We start from the raw sequence: 23,744 nt of genomic DNA, 5'->3' as shown, positions 1-23,744 counted from the left end.
GTATTTGTTGTTTCTACTTTCTTTCCACTCAATTATTCTTAAGCTCATGTTCAGCTACACAACACTAATACCTATGTATTTGGCATATGTTCTCAGTCCAATTTCATGTCAAGTAACTATTGTTGACAGTGGCCAAGAAGATGTCAGCGTGAGTTTTCTGCTCTAGATCCTATGGAGGCTTTCAAGTCTCCTCTGGCAACTTTCGTGTTACCATTCTCTAACCAAGATTATAAGTGTTACAGTTTCCAACCCTATAAAGCAGACATCGCGATCAGTCACTAATATATTATTCTGACCCTGGCTTCCAAGTTTCAGTCATGCTTCCCTGAATAGTAGATTCTGTGCCTTGAAAGCCACTACAATTCTGCCCACCTACCAACAGTACCCTGTCCTCTGAAGTCAGCCTTCCATCATTAGTCAGGTATGACGCCAAATGTGGCATATAGATTTAGCCTTCTTATGTGCTATAAATCAAATAGTCAAATTGCTTGCCTAACACCAGATAGCTATTCAGCTACTGTGAGATTTAGTAATTTTCTGGATATTTTATATGAGCTTTGATAGGGCCTTGTAACTCCTGTGTACATCTTTCCTCCCAAAATGTTTAAACATGTATTTGTATTCCATAGTCAACAGTTAGAATAACAGTTTCCTGAACCACAAGTTCAACAGAGAAGCACACATCTAGGTATTGGTATTGAACTATTAAAAGGAAGCTATGGATAAACATAATTAGGGACTTAGGTACTTCAGCTGTTACTGCTTTCTGTACCCGCAGTGGTTGGCAACATTTAATAGTAGTTCATTGCTCATTTGTATATTTCTTTTCTAACACTTAGGAGAATTTTCAGGAAAATGTTTATACTTTGTATTTCAGAATCAATAATTAAATTTAAGCCATCAGTCTTCCTAGGGCAATGCTTAACTCATTGAAAGAAGCCATCCCATGAACGGAGTCTAACTAACTGCTGGGAAAGTGTCAAGGATGCTCTTCACTGTACAATTTCTCTTTCAAACAAACACAAGCAGTGTCAGGCCTAGAATAGGCCCATTGTTATAATCAACAGAACTATAAATTGTATGTTAGCAAACAGGCATCTCGTTGCCCCTGTTATATATTCATCTTCTTCTCTCTTATTCCATTATCCCTGGGGGTACAATGAAATTAAGAATAATCCTGGGGCTTCCCTGGTGGCACAGTGGTTGGGAGTCCGCCTGCCAATGCGGGGGGCACGGGTTCGTGCCCCGGTCCGGGAGGATCCCGCATGCCGCGGAGCGGATGGGCCCGTGGGCCGTGGCCGCTGGGCCTGTGCGTCCGGAGCCTGTGCTCCGCGACGGGAGAGTCCACGGCAGTGAGAGGCCCGTGTACCGCAAAAAAAAAAAAAAAAAAAAAGAATAATCCTGAAATGTTACCTTATTCACCACAAAGGCTGAGCCTGAAGAAGAGGAAGACATGCCCCAGGCCTGGTAAACCAGAACATTTCACCCCAACTGCATCCCCTTTGACTGTAGTGATTAGTTCAGAGTCATGCACATAGTACAAATCAGAGCTACGAGGCCCCCATCCATTGCTTTTTTTGCAACACTGGGAAAAAATATTCTTTCTCTCTTAGGCTAACCTGGCAGGATAAAATTCTAATGATGCTGATCGTTATCTTTGTCACAAATTTGAAGAAAACTGGACAAGATGAAAGTCATAACAAAGAAAAGAAGATACAGTAGTTAAAGAGACAGATTCCTGATGACTGCAATCTGCTCTTCTGCTCTAGGCTCATTCTGCCTAAAATGAAAATCTGGCCATAGTCCTTCCCTTTAAAAAAAAAATGACTTCATTTAAGTATAAATGAAATATTTTTAATTTAAAAATAAACTTTCATCATGTGACAAATAACTAAATTGCCAACCTCATTTCTACCCTTTTCCCCTCTATTTTATAACCTGGCGGTCCCTGACCATGACAGGCTTTTCCCTGGCTAAGGCCTACTTATCCTTCTAGGTTTAGCTGAAGTGTTCACTTCCCCAGAAGCTCTTCCTCACTGCTTCTCATCAACACACCAAGCTTTATTTTTCTTCTTTGCACCAACACCATCCCAGGGCATACCTGTGTCCTATTTATATTGGTATCAGATGTTAAAATCTCTCTTCCCAGACAGATTGTGAGTTCCATAAGGACACAGTCTCCATCATTTTATATCTCTTCTACCTATTCCTCAGTAAAGCTACTGTTTGTGATCATGGCAAATTCTTTCGGTGCCTTCTGCCTGGTTCCAAACACTACTTTTTCATCTTGAGATAGATTTTGACTTGGAATGAATTTAGAATTGGACTGGAATAGAATAGGCAGAACATGACCTCAGGCATCCTGGGGTTCACATTTTAGCCCCTACCCGAGAGAGGGCGTAATACACAAGTCAGGAACATGTGTTGAATCACCTCCCAAGGCATTTAGACTTTCAGGAAACATTTACTTCTATGTATGGGTCTTAGCAAAGTAGATATGTCAGCTGAGACATTGACATAACTCCCAAACCTAAATACCTACAAATTTTCATCATTTAGTCATCCGACGATGGAAGAAAAGGGTGATTTACTGTGAGGGCAGTTTGCCCAGCAAACAGCATCACTTATAAAATGCATTAACAGATCCACTATACTTAGGTATTATAATGGTAAATGTGGCAGCTGCAATTTTTACAAGTCATCTTCCTATGGGCTTAATGATTCCTGAGAAATATGTCACTGTATTGACTTGTATTCACTCTTCTTCGATTTTGTACCAGGATCATCTCTGTAAAATTCCATTACTCAAATTTATGTATCATTCGCTCTCACTAAGAATATTATTAGACATGCCTAGACTTTATTGTGGATGTGAGATGAAGTTCTAACTCCTATTTTATACATGGATATAATACTTTTAAATGAAGTACAATTCAATAAAGGAAGTATATGTTTATTCAAGAATTATTTTTTTAAAAAATACCTGTGTTTGTTTCTCCAAAAGAATATGGGTGGAATTACAATGCAGAGAGAACAAAGAACATTTTTAAAAGACATGCATTACAAATGTATTCTCTTTTAAAAAAGATCTATTTATTAAAGTTTCAACTAACTGGATTCCTCTGCAGCTCCCCACCCTCCTGGGAAGGATTTTCACATCCTAGAATGTTATCATCAAAGCTAGCTTAGAATTTTAAAATGCTGAGAAATTCAAGCATTGTTTTAAAGATTGTTGAACAGATGTAGTTTCTCCTAAGAGACTTTCTTGATGGTAAATACCTTGTATTTCATCTAAAAACTTCAAAATATAAGTATCCATTTTGGCAGAAAGACATCAGGAAAGAAAAAAAATTATCAAGGATGGAAACTAAGGACATGTTGGCACTTATCTGTGGCTTCTCTTACTGCACAATTAAATACACTTTAAACTGAAAAATCAGCTTTTATTTAAAAAATTTTTAAATCTTTATTTTAAAGATCAGTGAATATTTTTCACAGAAATAAGAACACCCAACCAGAAGTAGCATAATATATTGAAAATTGGCATGTATAATATATACTTGGGTTTGAGGGCAATTAAATACAATCTCTAATTACATTATATAGTTGTAGTCCTTTTCTAAAAAAATTAAAATGTTAAATTCTTGGGTATACAGATGTCATTTCAGACCGGGCATTAATTTCCAATAAAATTTGAATTAATTAAATTGATATTGAATAAAAGCTAATTGAATTTTGCCTTGATAAAAGAGACCCCAACAAGACTTGAACAGTCCGGACAAACTTTCTAGATAAGTAAGATTCCAGCTGAGTATCATAATACAGAAATTTGAAGCCACATAATAGTAATAAGAAATGTTTAGCCTGTAAAAAGAAGACTCTATGGTAATAAATTATTTCACTTCAATACTTTTAAAAAGTAACACTATCTAAAATTTTAAGTGGCTGCCATCGGAGAGCAAAAGTGATCTGGTCACCTTAGGAAGATCACCCATCAATGTTCAGAGTATTATATAAGTGGAATTCAAATATTGGATGGGTAGGACATATTATTTGATTTCTAATATATTCATCCAACTTCAGATTGTGATGCTATGAGGTGATTTCAGAGTCTGTCTGCCAAATAACCCAAAATACCATCTATCTCATAGCTTGGGTTTTCCCTTGCATTAATTTATACAATATACATTCTCAATACTTAAAGATTTATTTAGAATAACAAGTAACCTCCCTTAAGAATGAAAATAACTGTCACTTGTTGGACATTAGCATGGATTAGTTCAAGCTAGTTGTTTTCCTTCTTAAACACTGACATAGTTCAATCTGGTGAATCCACGTTTTTCATAGGAAGTGTGATGACTTTATGACTATTTCCCCATAGTTGGTAACTTTTTTGTGATGTCCTTCCCTGTGGATGAATAATACACCCCTACCCTATTAAATTCAGGATTGGTCATATAACTTCCTTTGGCCAGTAAAATGTGAATCTACATGATGTATGCCACTTCTGAGCAGAAGCTTTAGAAGCCAACGTGCCGTTAATCTCTGTCTCTTCTCTGCCTGCGATGACTATGACTGTTCAAGTGAGAAACCATTCTGTCAGCCTGGGTCTCTGATGAGTAAGGAGCAGAGGGCAGCTGACTTGCAGTACACACGCAGGGCAAAGGCTAAATCAATGTACGCAGTTGTAGAGCTCTAAGCTTCTAGGTCATTTGTTACCTTGTCCGTTCTGGCTAATATGAAAAACTGGAGTTGGTAAAAGACTATTCTGAGCATTATGCATTTTCAGAAGCAGACTATGTCCCTGGCTGGGGAGAAAAATGATGGGGTCAAAGTTGGGGTATGGTTACATATGAACCTAAGGAAAGCCATTTAAAAAAGCCAGTGTAAGCTTATTATAATTCTAAATATGTTTAGGGCCAGGCCTACAGCCAAGAAAAGGATACATCCTTTCTCTCCAACTTCTATACGTTGAGCTTCATGACATTTTGCTTCCAAACCCAGAGCAAAGGTTAATACTATAGTGACACCATGTATTTCTGTTATGAGTTACATAAGCCTTAAGGACTTAAAGTAGGAATGAAATGCTAAGATGGTATTTTCTTGTATGAAAACTTTAAGACAAACTATAATTAGATAATCACCCAGTGAGGAAAAAGAAGATAGGGAAAAACATTAGGCTAGAAAGATATCCTAATGTGCTTCGGTGGATAAGTTTACCCATTGCCTAGAGCAAGACTATCCATAGCCTAAAATAATCTTTCAAGTGAGCAAGTTTTGATTTACAGCTAAATTAAGGCTCACTGCTTTTCTCCATGAGTTATATGTAGAAACACAGAAATCATGGAATGTTATTTTATGTATACTGAGATTGAAGTGTAAAAGGGAGATGAAAATTACTAAAATCAATATGGAACTCTTCACAAATTCCAGGGAAACTCTAGTATGGCTTATGACAGGGTTCTGGTATTTTCCCTGTTCTGCTCAAACAAACAAACTGCCAATGATTAATGAGAAATCATAAAAGACAATTTTAGTCCATGATGTAATCAGAATCCAAAAAGAGCTCAAGGAGCGCAACAATGGCAGAAATATCCAAACGAAGTTAAATACAGCATTTACTTCCAAAAAGTGTGTGTGTGTGTATGTGTGTGTGAGAGAGAGACAGAGAGAGAGAGAGAGAGAGAGAGAGAGACAGAAAGAGAGGGGATCTGACTGGCCAGCAGGTTATGCAAAACATACTTAGAAAATTTTGCTCACAAGTCAATGTGTATGAACAGTATGACATAACTGCCAAAAAATGAATGGATTCTTAGTCTGCATTTATGTCTGGAATAAAGGAGGTAATTATTTTATTTTATTTTACACTAATAAAACCACATTTACAGAACTGTGTTCTATTCAGTTCTGAATTCCACTGACAAACCACAATTACCCCTGAAGGATTATAAGAATGGTTAATGGTTTATAAATAAAGGATAATCTAAGAGAGTGGGAATACTAAATTTGCTAGTACAAATACATGGCAGATGTGAAAGTTTGCAAACACCTGAAGGCTGCCCTGTGGAAGAGGGAGTAGACGTTTGCACTAGTACAGAGAAGGAGACTAAGGCTACTGGACAGAAGTTAAAGTTACATATATTTTAGCACACAGCAACATCATGCTATTTTTACAGAAAAGTGAGGAATAAATAAAATTTTAAAATAAATGAGTCATCTTATAATTAGAGCCATTCAAACTCATACTCCTCAGCTTCATGATATACTAAACTTCCCAAATCTAGAACTTGCAGTTAAATAATCAACACTAAACTGTATGAAGCGAGGATTCTTCATCAGGGAGGTTTGACAAACTGGTCACTAAAGAATCCATTAGTTTTAAAAGGTTGAGGCACGTCTCTACGCTTCAATGGTGTTTGGGGAAATTTATCTTGTTATTCTATGTGTGTTATCTTGCATAGCCAGTGCGACACATTTGGTCAACCTTCCTGGGATGATGCTTGTTCAGAGTTCACACAACACAGCTACCTGACAATCTGAAATAACACCACACACTTGTTTTGCTGCCAATTAACTTCAAGATCTTTCCACTAACACTTTGTCAACTCCTTAAATGCAGTGCTGACTCTTGCCAATGGAAGGGTGATTTCTTCTTCACAGCTAGCTGTTAAGAGATTATACTAGCAAGATAACAAAAATTAAATGAGACTCTCAGTGACAGGCCATTTAGCTACATAGCAGATGCTATGTGCACGCTATAGGTATCACTATAAAAGAATGGAGGAGGTTGAAGGGACATTGGTTAAATCAAAGGTAATATATCTTTTACAAACAGCTTTAATAATTGTTATGAGTCATCTGGCTATGCTCCACAAAATGTGCAGTTATCAATGTACACAGAATCTTGAATTATCATAATAGTAATGAAAAAATATTTTTTTATAAAAAGTCAGAGATACAGAAATACTATTGTTAGTATGACAGCCTAGATTACTGTATTTAAAATTAGAATTTTGCTGAAATATAACTAGCAAATATTAACAGTGAGTGAAAGTGTCCTGTATGGAGTTCAACTCACTCTAAATAAAAATATTATGTTTGGGCTCTAGAGCCTTCTATCATTCCCTAATGAAAAAAGAAAATGATGATGTATATAATTCACTGTCAGCATTTAGAAGAATTTAAGACATACAGAATTAGTTATCAATATCATATTTCATATACATATACAAAACTCACAATGACAATGTCACTTCATGTGTCTACATTTATTCATTGCCTACATGTGTATTCAATTTTGATCACAAGGGCCTTATTGCAACCTCTAGATCATAGCAAGCCATTCCCTAAGTTAATATAAGCTATGACATATGGGTGAGGAATTTCCTTATGTAATAATAGCACTTGTTCATGAAAGAGCTTGGTATGCAGTACAAGAACCATGCACTTTTGTCTGAGCTTGATTTCCTTTTGTGTGTGTGCGCGGCATGTGGGATCTTAGTTCTCTGACCAAGGCTCGAACCCAGGCACCCTGAAATGGAAGCTTGGAGTACTAATGACTGCACTGCCAGGGAATTCCCTGAACTTGAATTTTAGATTTACCACAAATTAGATATGTTGGACAAGTAACTTAACATGTGTTAGACCTGGCTTTCTTATCTGTAAAATAAAAACAAAATACAGTCATCATATTAGTACTCTGTAGGATTACTTTAAATAATAAAGGGCATAAGGTCTAAACTGCGTCTAAGTGGTCCATATACTTTCTATTAAACCCATTAAATAATGAACTTGGAAAATATAGGAAATATTTACCATGATATCTTAGAGAAAGTGGTCAAACTAAATGTCTCATAATGCTCCATTTTAATTACATAAATAAATCATAACACCAGGCTCTATATTTCTTTCATCTTCAGTGAATTAGAAAGTGTAGTCTTCTCATATGCAAGTCAGCAGAGGCTAACTTTTCCCAGCATAACAAACATTGCCAGGCTATTGCTAGGTTTCAACAACAAAGGCTTATTTCTTGCTCATATGATACGTCCACCTTGGAGTGGGTGGGGCTCTACTGCCCACTGTCCTATTTCAGTGACACAAGCTGCCAGAGTCTTCACCATTTGGATCATCGTCAACTGCTCTGGCTGAAGAAGCAAACCTAAGAAATTGTGCCTGGTTCTCAAAGGCTTCCTCTAAGAAAGGAATGACAAGGATTGTCTCCTCTCATATTTCCTTTATTTCAAGTCGAATGGCATATCTAAGGATGCTGCAAGGTCAATTTTCTCATGTGCCCATAAGGATGAGAATCAACTATATTTTCTGAAGAGCATAACTGACAACTTTATATTCTATATCAATGTCATTAGGCAACCTGGAAATGTTGCTATATGCTTTAAATATCTAATTTTAAAGATTTTATGACTAAGTAAAATTTTCATAGGTTTTACCTTGACTTTGTGTTAATTTCTAATGCTCTATAAGTAGATTATCTGCATGAATCCAAAAGTCCAGGTTAAAATTCATATATTGTTGTCTTCATTTATCAGTGAAATAACTAACAAAGCAGTTCATGCAAAAGACAGCAAAATTAACTAACTCTGCACTCATATAAAGAGTTCACTCATTTTCTTTAGCAAAATGATTAAATTTAATAATAAATAGGACATTCTCTGAAAATGAATGAGTAGAACGACTTGTTAGTTTGCCATAAGGGGACACTGTCGAAAATGTAAATGTATACAACAATGGAATATTTAACACACAAAGTACTGAGTATACTACATTAGAAGATTTTAACAAAATTTATGAGACCAGTGTGACGTAATTGTAGAAGGTATGAACACACTGAGTGTGATAGCCTTTGTCATAGCTTCCTAGAATTTGGTTGAAATAAATAACTATTTTTATCAAAATGACCCAGTAGTCATTAGAAAAGTCATTACACAGATTCTTATAAAACTGACCATACAGTAGCAAGTAAAAATTCTCTGAATACTCAGTATTATTTATTAATCTCTCTTCATCATAGTCTGTATTTATATGAGAAAACAAACACTTAATGAAGTCACCATTTATTTTATTTTTATGATGCTGAATCAAAGCCTTGAATGATTTGTTTCAGACTAAACTGGACAGGTGACCAAATTATGAGTTCTAATAAATATACAGACTATGATAGCTTTAGAACAAACACATACATATATTGAGAGATAATTCTTCATAACAAATACATTTAAACTGATAGAAAAAGCATTATATTTTTGTGTTCTGATGTTTCTATATAATCTATCGTGTTATTGGGAGGAGAAATACATGGCAATTGCTCATGCTATTATTCATATTTGAGTGATAGAAAAGAAGACCAAAAAAAAAAAAAAAAAAGCCCTCAAAATGCTTTGGTAAAAAAAACCCAATATAACATAGAGGTAAGGTATTTTTGTTTCTTAGAATTTTTTTAGAATATGCTTACTGAAAAGATGAATGGTGTTATACTTATTGTGACATTCCAAGAGGTGGTGAATGAGGTAGGTTGAACCAAAACCTCGGCAATGTTTGGCCAAACATTTATTTTGTTATCTCATTCATCAATCAATCAATATATATTGTGATATATAATGTGTCTACTAAATATGGCACACTTTACTAGTTTCTGTGCAATGATAAAAAGAAATATGATGTTCTCTGCCCTCAGGAAACATCAAACTTTTTTTAGATAGTTGGGATGATGGCACTGATCTAGGTACGGAAATACATCAGGCAAACTGGAACAGGTAGAAGGCATTTGGCAGAAGGCCTTTTGGGATCTAAATCAGGAGTCGTTACATAAAGCACCTGCTTGGCATTCTACAACCATCTTATTTCAGATGATGTTAAAAAATTAATTAAAGTACAAAATAAAATTTGGTTATGCCAAAGGTGATATTCCTAATATATTAAATATGACACAGCCAGGCATTGATGAATCAGAGTGGAAACAGTGAACAATCAGAACAAACAGCAGTGAAAACCAAGATGGTTTTGCTATATCAGTCTTGAAGCAGACTACTGTCTCTGGTGCTGAGGATATCTATAAATCACAGTAGAGCCAATGAACAGATTAACACAATAAACTCAAACATATTCTATATTGCGAGACTCACAATTGAGACTTGATATTATAAAAAGCTTATTTTCTTGAACTTACTCTTATATTCCAATTACCAAATGGTAGAAAATTACTGTGTAATAAGTATAAGCATATGACGGCCAAAAAGCTTTACTCATGAGAAGGCACTATTATGTGATAGCTAATTCAGAATTAGAATTTTATATCTACTTCCTCTAATCTAAATAAAGTAACTGAATGACAAATGAGGTAGCTGAAGTTTTAAGAGGTTAAGTGATCAAAAAGCTTGTTACTGATAAAGCTTGTTTATCAGGTGTTCCCCAATTTAGTTTGGACACAATTATGGGGACAGTGGGTTGACTGTGTCAAAGTTCATTTAACAATATATATATATTGCCTTTCTCTGCTAATATATAAGACTGTAGAACTTCAGATAGCAAGAGCAAAACATATATTTCCATCTAAGATGAGAATATGATATTTTTAGTTGCTGTTTTAGTTGCTGAAAAGCCAACTGTGCCTGACATTATGTCTATTCACAAATATTCTGGATCTTCTTCTAGGCATATGGTAAAATGGCATTTCTCTGTTCTTTTTGAAATTAGGCTTGGCCATAAACTGTGATCATAAGTAATGGGAGCTGCTTTTCAGCAGTTCTTATAAGAGCCAGTGACAATTTACAGCACTTTTTCCATGGCCTCCATGACCAAACCACTTCAGATGGTGACACTTCCTTCAGCCTGAATCCAGCCGTGAGGGCAATGCAGTGCAAAGATTCCAGCTAACCTGTGTGGACATGTAGACGAGTAAGAAATGAACTTTGTTTTTAGCTGAGATTTTAGGGGTGTTTATTACTATTGCCGTGTTACCAAGCTGATCTTGACTTATACAGAAATGGAAGCCAAAATGGAGGGGACAACCTGTGCTGAAGAAAGCAAAAGCGTAAATTTGTGACACCGATGTAGTGGATCATGGCTGTGTGTCACTTTATCAGAGGCTGGAATGATGACCATCACATTAACCAGTGGGGAAACAGCTGGTAGAAAGGCTGCCTGTGGTAACTGGGGATGAAGATCACGTACCCAGTAAACTCACAGTGCCAGGGACGATGCCAGAAAACAGAATGTTCGTTCTGATGAAAATGACTGTTTCTGGCAAGGTATGGCAAGATATTACCCTCTGTCACAGTGACACATTGCTCCAGATGGAGGCTGCACTGTTAGCCCAAGTCCTGGAGGAAGCAGACGTCGAGAGGACTCCATAGCTGACTCGCCATGGACAAGTGGTGTGAGAAAAAAATAAACTGTAATGTCATACTCCAAAGGGAATTTTTGATTGTGCCTTTTTTAGCTAATTACCTAGATTGCGTGTCTGATACACTGCATGAAATTTAGAAGAGAATTAGTGAGTTTGAAAGCAAAAATAAAAGGGAATAAATAGCAAAACAATGAATCAGGTAGAGTTGAGGCAACTGCTTCTCAACCCCTAATATTAAGAGATAATTTATTTAGTTACAGTGGTCAAGTAAAAGTCAGTCTCATAACATGGATCAAATCTGGTGTGTGGCCTCCATGTTTCTTGTCAAGACCACAGAATAGGTTAACTTGTTTTAGGGAGTATGTCCAACAAAATGTGTAGGACCCAGTAAATACTCTCACTGGACAAGGCACAGATAAAGGAGTTTAACACAATCCAATGATTCAAATGAGAGACGGAGGAAGGGAAATAGGGTGAAAAAGAAAAGAAAAAGAGCAAATTTGGAAAACAGATCTAGGGAAAACTGGGTGTGGCTGTTGTGTAATAGGGAAGAATAAATCTGACTCTATACTGGATCTGTTTCTTTCACTTTAACCTTTGTATTCTATTGCTTTTGCTACAAGTTAAGAATGTTACCTAGAGCCTAAAATATACAGGAGCCATTCTTAAGGCTCTGACCTTCAAAGATATAACAGTTTTCCATTCATATAGAGATTAAAAGTTGCAAAACAGAGAACAGGAACATTGTCACCTGGCCTACGTAGACAGCTGCAAGAACAAAGGATTCTGATACCAAGAAGTTTGCAGCAACCAGCTACACCCCTTCCCCTTTTAGTATAAAAGAAGCCTGAATTCTAACTCTGGTAAGGTGGTTCTTTGGGACACTATTCCACCGTCTTCTTGCTCTGCTGGCTTTCCAAATAAAGTCGCTATTCCTTTTGCCCTAACAACTCATTTCTTGATTTACTGGCTTGTTGTGCAATGAGCAATATGAGCTTGGACTCAGTAATAACTGGTCCATGGAACTGACTGAGCTCAAATGGATAAAAGATCAGTAAACTTATACATGAGTTGTAATGCGAAAGAAACTATGACTGTGGGCCAAAAAGCATGTGAAATTTAAGATCAAAATCACCTTTGATTCCCAATGTTTTCCACCTTGCATTGCTCAAACATCTCCTGTGGTTGCAAGATGGTTCTCTAAAGCTCTTCTGACTATGTTATTTTTTCATATCTAAGAAGAAAAATGTAGAGCACTTCCTATAGCTATTGTGGAAAAAGAGAGAATCTTTTGTCTCTCTGAGATACTCCTAGGAAATATGTATCTGGGTCTCATTGACCCAATTTTTCAGGTATCTTGAACTGATCTTTGTAGCTGGGGGAATGGATTCTTGTGATCTGCTTGCATTAATCAGAGAGCAATTCTGGATCTCAGTATGAGCTGAATCTCATAAACTGTGCAATACTAAGAATGGGAGTGGGAGTTTCTCAAAGAAAAATCAGGATGTTTTAGTGTAAAGGAAAGAGATAGAACACTGAGAGGAAACAGTAGGCTTTTATTAAAGTTATAACATGTAAAGTGGACTGTTAGTTAAACTTCAAATGTTTTATTTAGATATACTTATTTTCTCTGGAAAATATCCTTTTCCCATAAACTGGTAGTTAAATATCATCTGAGGGAGAAACTGTTCTCGTGAAAGAAAATTAAGAATAGTCTACATAAAAATAACAAGAAGAAATACATTATTTTTTTTAAAGTTTGTAAGTTTAAAACTTACAAAAGTTAAGTATAAAAGTTAACCCAACTTTTATACTACATTTTGCCATTACAGCATTAGAAAGTTTATCCATTTTCAGATGAAATGTCAAATGGACAGTATTCTCTAAAAGTAACACCTAGACAATTTCATTACCAGGTGGCCTCCAGCTGCCATTCTTGGTTCATCAAATGAGTATCCTTACATTTAATAGGACATGATCCTGATAAAGATCTATGTGGACAGCATACAATACACCTTAGATTTCCTATACACCAGTGATAACACCATTTTGCTAAAGAGTAAAGAAGTCATGTCAAAAATTTCTAAAAGATTTATGTTCTCTGTAAACCAAGCTCTTTATTTTTTTCTTAAGATTATATATTACTTGTATCATCGTATTACATAGTTACAGCTTAAATAATTAAGTTTCTTATTCATCCCCAAAAGAATTGAGGATAATTCAGAATATTATATGGGAAAAATACCACATTGCTATCTATTTAGTGGTTTTTAAAATTTTTTCTGGCAATTTTGGTAAATGGTTGCATAATCCAAATTAAAATTGTGCTTTTAATCATTTAGATGCATCAGTAAAACTGTAAGAACTTCCAGTTTTTTCATTAGGTTCGAATCCTTGATCCAGATCTGGGTAGAAGTAGTCTCTAAGTAATTGGTAATAAAATTTTTCTTTTTATCTAATTAAATATAACATATAAACAAGTTTTTGTTCGGCACTGCTACTGTGAGGGTGCATGTGAGTTCCTTTTTTTTCTTTTTTCTGTCTCTGTTTTTCTCTATATCTTTCCCTGAATTTTTATCCTATATCCTCTCTTTCACTTTAATCAATGGTATATATATGCCATCATTATTTCTTATTAAACATTCATTTGTTTCTGAAAATATAAAGGTAGAGAATGGATAGATTTGTTTAAAATATAGTTCTCTCAACCAATACTTCTCTCAGATGGCAAGATATGAAAAGAGAAATGCATTCTATTTTGGAATTTTCTGACATTTTTATTTGCAGGGTGTGAAAGGTGTATTTTCCAGGACTTTTTTTACAGGACAAAATGAATCATATATAATCAAATTAAAAAATAGCTTAGCATTATATGCTAATCTGATCTACTGTTTGACTTTTACTCTTGGTGATAATAGAAAACAAGTACAACAGAAAGATATTTACAAACAAGTTATCCTGACCCAATAAAATTCGCAATATATTTTGTTTCATTTTGTGTTGTGACTGGCATTCTCATTCTGTATGGTTACTCTGTGCACTCTAATTTATATACTTCCACACGTATGTTGTAATTTGTGTTTAAGGAAGAATTTCCTAAATGCCGATGCATTATTCTATTTTGATAAAATAACAGATACAAACTTATTTTTTCCTCAGCTTCAATAAATATAACCTTCAGATACATTATTTGCATTTTAAATGCAAATTAAAATTTAAAAAAAATCAAGTTAATTTGAATTAAATGTTTGAAAGTAACCTAAGTTGCCAGCGCAATTTGTATTGTCTGTCTACAATACCCCTGGATTTGAATTTTAGGCTTGTAGATAAAAATACACAAATAACTATGTATTTTACCTAAAATTCAAGGAAATCTCTAAAGAGTTTGCTTGCACCCAGTGTCACTGCTTTCCCAATCACCAGGAAAATGAAATAAGCTGGTGCATTTCCTTACCATCAAGGTACTGAGAATATAGTCAATCAACTTAAAGGTGTCTGCGGGTGGTGGTAACAATTTAGAAATCTTTTCCCAGTGCAATCTCTGCCTCATTACTTCTTGTATTTTGTTTAACTCTATGGGGCAAAAAAAGTTTTATTTCTCAAAAACAAAAGCTCTTCTTAAAACTATCAGGCATGCTCATGCACAGGTTTCACTACTTTTGAAAGTAGTCCAGTAAAAATAGAATGTGTTAATCAGTCGTTTAGTTCCAAGAGTGAATAAGTGAATACGGTTTTGCTAAAGAGCTAATGTACTAAAAAAATTTTTCAGTTCATTCTTTAACTATCTATACATTGAAATTGATAAAAGAATACCCTCAATATTATCTAGGATGGGTCATAAAATTTACAGCAAAGTAGGGCCACTCCTCCAGTTAAATATGAATCAGCTAAATACACTGGATACCAATTGGAACAAATAATTAAATATAAACATTTTCAATCTTAGAGACAGTTTCAGAGATATCATGTAAAAAAACAGATTTGTCCTGTAAATCATTGTTGTCCTAACATTAACACAACTAAACCAGTATGGTAAGAGTCTGGTTTTTAAACCTAAGATGGCAACCCAAATATGAGTTAAGATTAAAACGTATGATTTTATTAATAGTACTAGCTTTTAAGTAGTAGTTCAAAACCTCTGGACATTGAATATTTCTGACTAATTTTTGACCAGTTTACTACAAATTTAGGCATACAATATGTAGCAAACTTTAAAAATATTGATTCATTCAATTTTTCTGAGATTATGTTCCTCAGATTATTTAGATGTCAAAATTCTTGTTCTTATTTTTAAATTTTTAATTAAATTATGATATAAATACAATAAAATGCACATAAGTATAAACCCAGAGAATTTTCAGAAACCCAACATATTACAGTAGCCAGCCTATGGAGCAAGGAATCTTGAGTTTTTAACACCAAATGAGACACCCAGACCCTTATCCGTCACATCAGCCCTTGCCTCAGCAAAGGCACCATATTCCTGATTTGGAATAGCACAGCTCAACTTTGCCCGTTTTTATACTTAATATAAATGGAATCACTTAATATATACATATATATATATATATATATATACACACACACACACACACACATATACACTATATAGTATGTATACACACTAGATATAAATATATATAGTATAGTATATATATACACTATATATATATATATATATTTCAATATGGTTTCTTTTGTCCAATTTGATGTTTGAGAGATTTATTCTTATCATTCTGGATGGATAGTTCATTCCCTTTGCTTTATAGAATTCCATTGTGTAAATAGACCACAATTTTTTACTCTATCTTTGTGGACGAGAATTTGGTAGTTTCCACTTTAAGAGTGTTAAGAATAATGCTACTGTGAACATTCTTGTACATTTTTGTATATTTGTTGTTGCAAATATGCAAATATTTCTTTTGGGTTTCTATCTAGGAACGAAATTGCTGGGTCATAGGATATGATACATTTGCCTTTGGTAAATGTTGCCAAATATTTTTTCCAAAGAGAAAAAATATTAGTTACACATACCGTTATTATGTGAGAGTTCCAGTTGTTTTAAGTTTTCACTTATTTTCTGTCTCTCCTTCCTTCCCTCCCTCTCTCCCCTCCTTCTTTCCTTTTCTTGTTTTTTTTTTGTTTGTTTGTTTGTTTGTAATTTTAGCCATTCTGGTAGATGTGTAGTGATATCATATGACAGCTTTATGGTTTTATTTACCTTTTTCTGATGACTAATGCCATTGAACACTTTGTCATATGATTCTTATCATTTGAAGTTCCTCTTTTGCAAGGTGTTGAAATAGTTTGACCATTTCTTTATTGCTTTCTCTGTATTTTTCTTATTGATTAGAAGGAGTTCTGTATATATTCTCCATAGGAGTTCTTTGGTTGACAAATGTATTGCAAATATATTCTAATGGTGTCTTTTGATTATAGAAGTTTTAAATTTTGTTGTATTCAAATTTATTTTTTCGTCTTTTACATTTAGTATTGGAAATTCTGTTCATAACATTTTTGCTTATTCAGGAAGATCTTCTCCTATGCTTTCCTCTCAAGCTTTTATATTTCTTTCTATCTTTTCGTATTTAGATCAGCAATCAATCTGGGATTGAATTTTCTGGTGTGATGAGCAAAGATTCATTTTCTTTATGCATAGATGTCCAAATGACCCAGTATTATGGAAAATACTGTTTTTTTCCTTTGCACTGCAGGGTCACCTTAAACGTAAATCAGAAGGCCATATATATGTAAATCTTTTTCTGGACACTCTTCTCTTCCATTGGTCAGTATGTCTATTCTTAATTTCCCACAATTTATAAGCTTTAAGTATCTAATAGTCTCCCAGATTTATTCTACTTAAGATTGTCTTGGCTATACTAAGTCTACTGTATTTCTATATAAACTCTAGAATCAGCTTGCCAATTTCTGGCATGGGGGGAGAATTATAAGACATTTTATTAGAAATGTGTTGAATAGATTATTTTGGGAAGACTTGACATCTTTACATTTTGAGTCTTTTGATCCAAGAACATGATATGGTCCTCTACTTAGGTCTTCCATTTTTTTCCTCAGATATATTTTGTCTTTTTCAGTGTGGATATTTTTACATCTCTAAAAAGTGCTGTTTTGTTAGATTTATTTCAAGATAGCTGATATTTTTGTGTTACTCTTGTAAATGGTATCACCTTTAACAATTTCATTTTAAATTTGTGGTATATGGCTGTACAATTACTTTGTATGATCTTTTATGCTGTGAACTTGCTAAATTTACTTATTTATTCAAAATAGTTTATCTTTTGAATTTTCTATGTACAAAATCATATTATATTTGAATATGATAATTTTATTCTTCCTTTCCAATACTTATGCCTTTATTCCTTTTTTTCTTGCCTAACTACACTAACTAGAACTTTGTGTACATTTTTCAATAAAAGTGGTGAGAATGGACATCGGTATCTCATTCCTGCTCTAGGGGGGAAACTGTTCAAATTTTCACCATTATACATAAAGTTTTTGTAGAAATTGTTAAAATATGGAGGGTTCCAGAATTCCAAACTTGTTCAAAGATTTTTTAAAAAATCATGAATAAGTGTTTTTTCCCCTGAATTTTGTGAAATGTTCACATGATCCTATTCTATTTCTCGTTTGTGATGAAATCTGATAGATATTTTGAAACAAATTAATCTTGAATCTTGAATAAATCTTCCCTGATATTCAATTTGTTTGTTCTTTCATATATTAAATAAGCATGTTAAAATGTCACACTATGATTCTGTATGTGTTTTTTGTTCCTTTTAGTTCTGTCAATTTATCTTCATGGTTTTTCGGGCTCTGCTTTTAAGTATTGACAAAGACAGCCTGAACATACGCCACAGCTTCACTAAAGTTTAAACAGGTTTCTTCCCTGACTTCCCTTTTCTTTAGAGAACTTGCAATTGTAAAGCATTTCTTTGTCGCTTAAAGAAGTAAATCTTCTTCAGACAAGATAATGTCATTCTCAAGGATCTAGGAGTCATCCCTTTGACTTGGAATCATCAAAGGAAAAGGAGATAGTATGCTTTTCTCCCAGTCTCTGTGGAAAAGTAGGAGACCAACCTCAATAAGGCACAATTAGCAAATACAGATGGCCTAATCAGGTGGTCCACCCTCTACTAAAATACCAGTGGGTCAATGATGAAATCCAAGGGAAAATTTAAAAATACCTTGAAACAAATGACAATGAAAATAGAACCATACAAAATCTATGGGATGCAGCAAAAACAGATCTTAGAGAGAAGTTCATAGCAATACAGGTCTTCCTCAAAAAACAAGAAAAATCTCAAATAAAAAACCTAACCTACCACCTGAAAGAATTAGAAAAAGAAGAACAAACAAAACTTAAAGTTAGCAGAAGGAAGGAAATACAAAAGATCAGAGAGGAAATGAACAAAATAGAGATTAGAGAAACAATAGAAAAAATCAATAAAACCAAGAGTTGGGTCTTTGAAAGGGTAAACAAAATTGACAAACCTCTGGCCAGGCTCACCAAGAAGAAAAGAGGGAAGACCCAAATAAACAAAATAAGAAATGAAAGAGGAGAAGTTACAACTGATACTGCAGAAATGTCCACCATTCTCCCTGCTACTGTCCTCTGGTACTTTTCCATGAGCTAATCCCAAGTTTTAAAAATTCTCCTGTCCTTTGTATCAGAGGAGTTGAGTTCAATCTTCCTTCCCTATTGTAAGTCTCTATCCTTTATTACAAGACTCTTTAGCAGTCTTACTTGCCCGTTTAACTGGTGTGGTGTAATTTTTATTTTGCAGTTCATATAAATTAATAATTATGATATTGATTCCTGTTGGATTGACTACTTTATTATTATGAAATATTTTTTAATCTCAATTAATGTATCTTGCTTTCAAATTTACCTTTGTATTTTTTGGCTAGTGTTTACATATTTCTCCACCATTCAACCTCAGTTTATCTATGTCTTTATCAGGTCTCTAGTAAACAGCAAATAGTCTTTTATTTATTTTTATTATTATTAATCACCAGTCCTACAATATTAGTCTTTTATTTAGACTATTTAGTGTAATAAGAAAATAGAATATTTAATATAATAACCATTACAGTGGAATTAATCTGACCCAACACATTTATTGTAAAGACAATCCAAACCTTCCTCTTTCCGCTGCATTGATCTATTTGACCCAGATGATTTTTCTCCTGTTTTCTACTTTATTTTCTTATTATGGAGTGATCAAATAATTTTTATCTTATTTTATTTTCTTGACTATAATTAAACATTCTTATTTTAGTAGATATTCCAGAGATTATATTATTCTTGATTTATTTCACTCTAATGCAAATTACATCTCTTAGCTCATCCTCAACAATGCCAGTACCTTGGGAGACTTCGAATATTAACACTTTCCATTCACCACCCATTATAACACTATTATCATATATTAGAATTCTACATATATTTTATGTTCACATCACCTCATAATTATTATTTTGTAAGGTTGATATTCACTTATATTTACTCATGTATATTTGCCATCTCTAGAATTCCTCTTCCCCTCTATGTCTATGTTTTCATGTAGCATTTCTTGTCTGAACACATCTTTATTTTCATCTTCATTTTTGAAACTCTTGTGGAACGTTACATAATTCTAGATTGACTGTTATTTTCTTTAGCACTTTATGTCAAAAATCTGTTTTTGTTTTTGTTTTGATAAGTCAGGCTCATTATGAGTCCAATGAAAGTAATGTCTTTTTTCTCTATGTTAGAATTTTTTTCTGTCTTTTTTCCAACAGATTTACTATGATACACTTATCTGTGGTTTTCTTTGTATTAATCATTCTTTGTGTTTGCTGTGCTTTTTGAATCTGTAGGTTGAATTTGGAAGTTTTCAGCTGAAAAATATTTCATGCATATCTCACATGCTTGCCATGCATCTATCCAATATTTCGTTGTTGCTTTTCTCACTGCTTCCATTTCTATCTATTCCATTAACCTCTCTTACTGTTCACTAATCCTGTTCCCCACTATGCCAAGACTCCTATGAAAACAAAATTTTGAGTTATTTATTTCAGATACTGCATTTTTATGTTTTAGAAGGTCCTTCAGTCCAGTTGTATAGATTCCAAATCTCTGGTGAACTTTTCAATATCTCCATCTACTTTATCCTTCCTTTCCTTTCATTTTTTTAGCATTTTAATAATAATTATCTAAAAATTGTTCCTATTAATTTCAATATCTGGTTCATCTTACATCTGTTACCTGGTTTCTTTTTGATATTAGCCATAAGGTCTTATCTGCTCACATATGTTGTAAATTAGAGTTTTATGTTCATCATAAATAAAAAAAAATTGCAGAGATTTTAGAAAATGTTTTCCTCCTCAAGACGTCACTCTCTTCATATGTAACGGACACTATAGGGAGTTGATCCTAAAAAAATCAGGATATGAGCTATATCAGTGTGGGGTTATATTTGTAGAGAACTCAGTCTGGCTCTGACTCTCCCCTGTTCTTAGGGTATGGCCCTGCAGAACTTTCAGTTAAGGACCTGGTGAGTGTTTGCTACTTCAGGCCTGTAACACTGCAGAAGACTCAATGCTATCATTCAGAGGTTTTCAGTTTATCTCTTTAGGAACATCCGCCATTGGTTAAGGCAAATGTCTTAATGAGAAGACTGGTCATATATTTAAAACTCCTAAGCCTCCAATTTTCTCACTTTAATCTACTATGACTGCCAAATTTTCTTCTGATTTCTCTGTCCTGGAATGCCAGCATTTTTCAGGGACTAGTCTTAGATTCTCAGCTTCTAACTCTGCCCTGAATTGATAAATATGCCCCAGGGGAAAGCAGTTATAGAAACACAGTGTCACTTCCTCATTCCCTTGGGGGTTTTCCATCCTTCCCTGTTTTATTTTCAAGCTCTTCCCTCTAGAGAGTTTTTATCTCTTAAGCACCTAAAGTCTGTGGTAAACTTCATTAAGTTTGAAAATACTTTTGAATAGTTCTTTAGCATCCAGCACTATCTGAAATTCAGCAAATATCTTGTGGTAAAACTGAACTTCTTTAGTCTCCATAATCGCTAGAAGTGTGTTGATTTTTCTTTCTCCCATCAGCCACTCTCTGCCTGGGGAAATGCAGAGCCCTCAGGCTCTGTTCTCAGAATTAAATAAATTAATGAATAAAATGAAAGAAAGAAATAGAAACAAAGAAAGGAAGAAAGGAAGGAAACAAGCTATGGATCCCACACATCTCACGCCATGAATTTTAGTCTATTTAGTTGTTGTTACTTTTATGATCTATTATGTCTTTAAAAATATAATTTTAAAAATTATTCAACTTTTTAGTTACTATCAATAGAAGTATTGGACTACTTCAATCTACTACATTTCACCTGAAAACAAAAAACCCAATGCTCATTTGGTGATTTTTAAAAATATAGTCTCAAGGCAAAATAATAGGGGTGGCAATCCTATGTGAGTTCCACAAATATGGGGTTTCTGAGATTCCCTGGTATAACACATTATACATTATCTAAAAGTGTTGCATTTCATGATTATTTTTAACATCAGCTGGTTCTACTTGAATATAACATATTAGATTTCCAATACATTACTTATGAGTATTCTATTGGAAAAACAAAAGAAGAATTTGAGGTTAGAAATAAATGCATTTCAACAATGTCAAGGAGATATGACTTTTTGATTCCTAGACAGTTTTTGCTATTTGTATAGAGAGAAATATTACCCTAATAGAGGAGGATTATATATTATACACTATTTTGATCAAAATATATCTTAATAAAATCTAAATCTATTAACTCTTTCTAAATCTATTTACCTACCCTTTTACTTTATAATTTGGTGGTTCTACTACACAAAAAGATGTGGGTTTGTTGAAACCATCAATTGTGGTTTTTCTTGTCTGATGTTAGCTGTGGGCTTGTCATATATGGCTTTTATTATGTTGAAATATGTTCCTTCTATGCTTAAATTAAGTGTTTTTATTGTGAATGTATGTTAAATTTCATTATCATTTTTAAGTATGCTTGGTTAAATTAATCACTGGAAAAATTATGACATTCAAACATATACATCTGATCTCAGGGCAGTTAAAACCTCTCCTGTCACTTTGAAAGTTAGCCATGTCCAACACTTTTGACTAAATGCTACATAATTACACTCACCACATTCTGGGGATTTTTATTATTCTATTATCATGAATGATTATATATGTTGTTATCAATATTTTTCATTTCATGTTGAGGCATTCTTAACCTTTTATTAAAGTTCATTGCTTTATGAAATGAAGGCCATTACAGGTTACACAGTCCATAAGTAACAATATTGAAAACACAATTATGCACTCATAAAAATTCAGAAATAACAAAAACAAACTGCACAAACATTAAGTCAAAACTAATCTGAATTTGGTTTAAAAAGAAGTAGTTGAGTGAAAGTGTATGCGCATGAGATTCACTTTAACGTAAAGTATAGAACATTCGCACTTTGGATCTTGCCTCACAAGTGAATCTCAGGGGCCATGCGAATAGTCCAGAGGGGTATCAGAGGTATTGGACTAAGAACGCTGTCTGCCATATCAATAAACAAGAAACAAAGGCTGTTGTGGCCATCAGCCATCAGCCACCTCAGCCACTACAGCCACCCTGTTGTGAGCCCTGAGGGAACTCAGGATGGAAACAAGATACCAGCTCTCAAGCTATCAGCCTCTGCAGCCACCCTTGTACGGTGGGTGCGCCCTGAGGAGGCTGAGGATGACAAAGCACAGGATAGGTTTCTATCACCAGGATGGCACCTAAAGCCAGGATAGCACCTCAGCTATCTGGCCCCAGATAGCTGAGGTGCATATCAAAGGAAAGAGTTCAATGAGCTTTGACTTTGCATTTTCCCATACCCAGAAAAGCACTAAATTCTTTAACTTGAGAAACCTGGTTTTCCTTAATTAACAGTATCTTTTGATACTGTTCCCACTACCTGGACTCTATATAGGAGTCTTCCAAAACTCCTATATATCCCGGCTCCTCCTTTACCTCTTTGGAGCCCTCCCTCAGAGCGATCTGAGAGTCCTGTCTCCTGGGCTTGAAGTGCTCAGAAAATCCGCCCAATAAAACATAAATACGTAATTCTCAACTTCTAGGTTGCACATTTTTTTTCAGTCAACAATTTAAATTATTATATTGAGAAAGGCAAGGACTTTCTTCATTAAATGACTAATAAATCAGCTCAAGAGCAGGCTAGGTCCTAGTGCTAATAGTACATAGCAATACACAAAGTACCATATAGGCTTTCAGTAAAATACTGAATAACCGACAATGAAAGCAATACACATGTCCATTTGAAAGAAAAATAAGGATAAATT

The 23,744-nt window shown here is 34.3% G+C and overlaps 1 protein-coding gene across 2 annotated transcripts in view; it reads right to left on the bottom strand.

Annotated features, from left to right (window-relative positions):
- Nucleotides 1-23,744, bottom strand: part of BRINP3 (BMP/retinoic acid inducible neural specific 3) — a 394,075-nt gene that overhangs the window by 120,107 nt on the left and 250,224 nt on the right. The window lies entirely within an intron of this gene.

This window comes from Lagenorhynchus albirostris, chromosome 2, assembly GCF_949774975.1.
Source record: "Lagenorhynchus albirostris chromosome 2, mLagAlb1.1, whole genome shotgun sequence".
NCBI lineage: Eukaryota > Metazoa > Chordata > Mammalia > Artiodactyla > Delphinidae > Lagenorhynchus > Lagenorhynchus albirostris.
This window is presented reverse-complemented; position numbering and strand designations above follow the sequence as displayed.